The sequence below is a fragment of the Phoenix dactylifera genome, chromosome 1 (genome assembly GCF_051530095.1).
Source record: "Phoenix dactylifera cultivar Ajwa chromosome 1, Ajwa_hap1_PhDact_Kaust_v1.1, whole genome shotgun sequence".
Classification (NCBI taxonomy): domain Eukaryota; kingdom Viridiplantae; phylum Streptophyta; class Magnoliopsida; order Arecales; family Arecaceae; genus Phoenix; species Phoenix dactylifera.
The window spans coordinates 6058347-6064346 of record NC_143190.1 but is presented as its reverse complement, the minus strand read 5'-3'; positions in this window follow the sequence as shown (position 1 = coordinate 6064346).

Here is a 6000-nt window from a genome sequence, read left to right as displayed (position 1 = left end):
TTTCTCTGAGACCATGGTCCAGAGATGCCTCCGAGACCCTAGTCCTGCAATGATGAAGATCGAGCCCACTTGGATTCCTCTATGACCATAGTCAGAGATGAAAGGAGACCCCAAAGGGGTCGACCTGAGACCTCCTCAACCCAAGCCCTCTCGGATGCCTCTAGGACCATAGTCTAGAGATGAAAGGAGACATCTTAGGGACCAACCTGAAACCTCCTCAACTCAAGCCCTCTCGGATGCCTCTGCGACCATATTCTAGAGGTGAAAGGAGATACCCCGAGGACCAACCTGGGGCCTCCTCATCCGAGCCTTCTTGAATGCCTCTAGGATCATAGTTCAGATATGAAAAGAGACACCCCAGGTCGACCTGAGACCTCCTTAAGACTGAGCCCACTGAGAATTTCTCTGGATCTATAGAATAGAGATGCCTCTGAGACCGTAGTTTAGAGATGAGAGGGCCGACCCTTGCGCCGAAGGCACAGCGTGCCAACCGATTCGAAAATGCCCCAAGCAAAAAATTGAGCCCACTCAAAATTCTTTTAGGACCATAGTCTAGAGATGCCTCTAGAATCATAGTCTAGAGATGAATGGAGACACCCCAGGCCAACTTGGGACCTCCTCAAACTGAGCTTGTGCAAAATTTCATGGGAGCCAGGCTCTCAAAAGATCGACCAAGGAACCCAAAGATTTACTAAAGCTCCACAAAGAAAAGGGTGCGGCACAACAATCCGAACTAATACCAAGAGATGAACAACACCAGCAGTGACTGAAGTCAAGTACTTTGAAAAATTTTATACTTTCATTAATGTTGTAAATCTTTACACTAACCTTAGTAGAGGCCGAACAAAAAGAAAAGGTACAAAGAGCTTGGTCTATCCAAGCAAAAATAAGAAAGAACAAAAGAGGCACAAGTGGAACTTCATTCCTCTCCTTCCCTACCTTTGCCACTACTGAGAAATCCGGTATCCCTCGGTTGAAAAGAAGAGCACCCAATCCAATCTTGCAAAGTGTAGATCTTCGTGAAGACCCATGCTGGCAGGGCCACCACCTTAGGGGTCGAGTCCTAGTGTCACGACCCCCGCCCCGTTCCGGCGGGCCGCCGCGACGGTCCTAGGGTGCGGGTAGGCATAAGGCCACCAGCCACCGCGTAGAACCCTACTACCTATCAATCATCAATAAATCTTGAAAATTTTGGCATGATACATGCACAAAATGATCACTTTTTCTATAGTGACCTGTCAGGATTATCTCAATACATACAACAACACTGCCTGTCAGAGCAGCAATTACATAATCTGTCACATAATAAACCTGGACAATATATCAATACATCATCACAGGCATATAACTCATCTGTATAAAAATTTGGTTCCCATTCCATCCATGGTCAAACCCATATCCACAACAGGATCTGTGACTGTAACTATACACTATATACAACAGAAGGTTTATAATACACCAAAATGTATAAACCTCTATCTACATTATACTATACTATGGAGCGGCACAGCTAGCAGGCAATCTCTAACCCTACTCCTCTCTATACAATACCTGCCTTGCAATCAAAAACACCAAACTGGAGAGTAAGTATATGAATACTCAGTAAGTGGAGTAGAGAGTACTATGCACATGAGACCAGATATAATCATGGCTCGAGGTGAAATCTCAAGAGCACATGAGCAGTCATCAAGAACAGGATACACATAACTCAACATAAGAATATGGAGTAAATCATCACAATCCCAATCAACTCATCTGGAGCATATATAGAATAATCAAATAAGTATGTATGATAACATGAATATGCTCAACAGGTTATAGTACTAAAACATATAAATCAGGTGTCAATAGGCTGAATCATCAACAAAACAGCTATCGGAAGGTGGGTTTTACGCTCCAGGCGAACCAGCAGCAATTTCCTACTGTCACATGCATATGCAAGATAAGACACCGTACCGATATTATAAATGCTAGACAGCTATCCGAAGGTGGGTTTTACGCCCTAGGCGAACCAGCAACAACTCCCTACTGTCACATGCATATGCAGGATAAGACACCATACCGATAATGTAAATGCTGGATAGCTGTCGGAAGGTGGGTTTTACTTCCCAGATGAACTAGCAACAACTCCCCACTATCACATGCATATGCAGAATAAGACAAATAGATTATAACACTGAAATATGCAAGGTCATCACTAGACAGTTGTTGGAAAGTAGGTTTTACGCCCCAGGCGAACCACAACAACTTCCTACTGTCACATGCATATGTAGGATAAGACACCATACTGATAATATAAATGCTGGCTAGTATTCAGAGTAGAAATCCATAGAAACATCTCACATCTGTATACTAAACGGCACCTCGCGGAAATTCTACATCCGCGGAAAGCCATCCTGCACCTCGCGGGGTCTTACTATGCCCGGCGGCAAGCAGAATATAAGTCGTAGGATTGGCCGATCCTACGTCTAGGGCCGTATCCCCCTAGGAAGGGACTGGGTTCCGCCCACCCAGAAGGTTACTATGTGCACACAGGCCGATGTCCAACCCCCACGACTATGGGTGTCCTGCATATACTGCCAAGCCATGCATGAATGTAATAATGCACCCTCCCAATACTCTACTAAAAAGGAGTATGATCAAGACTACCACTCACTCGACCACGACCCAATCATAACTAACATCAGGGTTGGGAGTGAGGAATCATGGGAGTGCAATGCAACTCAATATACCACAAAAAGGAGCTCTACAAGTCTTTGAAATAGAGAAAATAAAATTAATTTACAAAAGAAGTCATTTTACAACTCGGAACCAATTTAACTACTCATAAAGGAGTATAATTAAGACTACCACTCACAAGTCTTAGAAATAGAGGAAATGAAATCAATTTACAAAAGAAGTTATTTTACAACCCGGAATCAATTTAACTACTCATCTACCCCTCGTAATTCTTCTCAATGTTCCCTCAAATGCATGTACAGAATAATCAAGCATGGAGAACAAAATATAGAGGAATCTACCACAACAATTAATCAATAAGCTCAGGTGGAATCAAATCATACTTAGCGATATTTATGAAAGTGAATTACGAATGCTCATGGTGCAAAGTACATGACTCCCACTCACCTGTCAATCCGGCACAGCCTTGATACGCCTCCAAAAATTTACAGCAGGCAGGGAGGAACTTCTTCCTCTTGTTCCCTAGCTTCTTGTCCAACTGTGACATGTATTTACAATACATTTAGTCTTGTATCAAGGGTCATAATGTACGTGCCAATTATAATATAGAGAACTTTAATTGATTCAATTCCTCCGTTCCCTAAATCTTTTCTTTTCTTTCTTTTTTTTTCTTTTTCTATTAATTAACTTATCATTTATGTGTACTAGAAATTTTCTTGCATGAGTACAAGGTCCTCTTAGCTTAATCTAGGCTTAATACCCTATTATAGCATGAAATTTCTTATTTCCCATCCGGATGAACAGTAACCCGGACCGACAGCCGGTTACTTCATCCCGGGTTTGATCCACTTTTCAAACTCCAAATTTTTATGAAATTTTTACCTAACATTCTATGCTCATAGGAAATTCCAGACTAGTAACTGTAATGTCCAGGCCCACTACCAACTGGGCCCAATATTTTAAGGCCCAATTACGGGGGGAGTGGGGCCCGATTTCACTGTAGGGGCAGTACTGAGAGGAGGCAACCATGAAAAGGTTGCCACCTCCTGCTGAGAAGGGAAGTGACAGGGCCATAGCTGGCTGGCGGAGGGAGGGACACCGCGCACCCCTGAGACAAGGGGGGACAGCTGGGAGCTCACGGACCAAAGAATAGGGGACGATGGGACCTCACTGAGGGACCCTCAGCCATGCAAAACCGGGGGCCGCCACCTCACGCCCCTTACTGGCAGCCGATTCCGGCGGGCCTGAGACAAGGGGGGGCAGCTGGAAGCCCCGGAGCAAGGGGGAAGGAGAGGATGGGACCTCTCAGAAGAGGTCTCATCTCTCAAACAAAAAACTATTTAAGCCTCTGCTGGTAACGCAAAATCACAGACCCCCTAGAACACTAAACTAGAGAGCCGAAGCCCTGGAGCCGAAGGTGATGAAGCCCTGAAGCTCTGAGAGAGAAGGAGGGACTACCAGGGAGGAGGTACTGCCCGACTGCAACCGACCAAAATCAGGTATGAATCTCTGTTAATAAAATTTTAAAGAGTGGAGAAACCCCTCTGTGGGGTGTTCTCCCCCTCTGTTTCAACAATGAAACCGAGGGGAGGAAACCGGCACCGAGGAGGGAGAAAGGCCCACAGGCCGCGGGCCGGACCCACAGGCCGCGGGCCGGCCTGAGAACGGCCGCGGCCCAGGCCCAGGCCCGACGGTCACCCGGGCCGAGCCCAATCGGGCTCGGCCTGCAGATGAGCAGGGCACCGTAGCTTCGGCTGCGGCTACCCTAGGGCTCGGGGGGCAGCCCTGGGCCGCCGGTCAGGCCAAGCTGGCAACTGGCGTGGCCACAAGGCCACCAGCCCCGGCCGGACCACTGCCTCCTCTCCGGCAAGAGGTGGTGGTGCCGGAGGGAAGGACCAAAGAAAAGAAAAGGAAGAAGGGAAGAAGAAAGAAAAAAATAAAAATAAAATAAAATATATATGAATGAACTCACCGGACCTTGAGGCTTTATCCCCTCTGGCCATGCCTCGCCGTGGACGGAGTGGGTGGAGGCTCTCGGGTATAGCCTGGATCCCGACCCATCTCCGAGCCCTTCCCCTCTCCGGCATCACTTCGGAGAGAGGAAGGGTCGGCCTTCCTTTCCGCCGGTGCACCGGGGGGAAACCCCACCTCGGTCGGTGGATCGGGGAGAGCCTCGACTCCCCGGTCACCTGCGGAAGAGGAAGGGGAGGAGACAGTGGGTGCCGGTGGGGGGAACGAAGGGCCGGAAGCTAGGGTTCGGCGAAAACAAAGAAGAAAGAAAGAAAGACAGAGAGAGAAGGAGAGGGAAAGGTCGGAAGGAGGAATAGGCCGTGGATTCGGCCGGAGGAAAAGGAGGAGGCCGAGAAATTGGCCGGAGCCCCCAGGACTTCCGGTGAGAACGAAGGAGAGAAGAGGGAGAAAGAGAGCCAGAGGAGAGAGGGAGGCAAGGGAGACGAAGAGGCGGAAGCCTCTGGAAGGGGGGAGAAAATCCCTGATAATGGGTTCACGGGTCGGATCCGAATCCGAACCCGCAACCCGTTAATCCCAAAAAAAAAATATTGATAGCGGGTTGCGGGTCGAATCCGGATTCAAACCCGCAACCGTTAGGCCTGAAAGCCCAATTGGGTTAAGTAAGCCCAATTAAATCGAGCCCAATCTGTTTGGGCGAACCCAAACAACGAATTGGGTGAAATCTGAACCCAATTGAAACCAATTTAAGCCTACTCCGAACCCAATTAAGGTTGTGGACCTGAGCAGACCCAATTGAATATAAATCAGGCCCAATTCAAGCCCAATTCAACTAATTGAGGCCAATTGACCTCGAGCTGATCCTGGTTCAGGCTCAAATGGGCCACATTGACCCAATTAAACTTGGGATTAAGCTTATTGACCAATTAGAAGGCCAATTAATCCATATGAACCCAATCAAGACTCCAATATGGACGCATTAGACTTGGGCTAAATTTAGGATAGGATCCAAACAAATAAAAAGAAAATAACATGCTTGTTATGATATGATTTTGGGTGACTTAGGATCTATCACCAGAACGTGAGAAACCTGGAAAAAAGCGAATCACAGTAAGTAACTTGTCTTAATTTTGTTGTGGATCATGTATGTAAGTAACTTGTCTTAATTTTGTTGTGGATCATGTATGTAAGTAACTTGTCTTAATTTTGTTGTGGATCATGTATGTAAGTAACTTGTCTTAATTTTGTTGTGGATCATGTATGTAAGTAACTTGTCTTAATTTTGTTGTGGATCATGTATGTAAGTAACCTGTCCTAATCTTCTATGAATCACGCATGTAATTAACCTGTCAT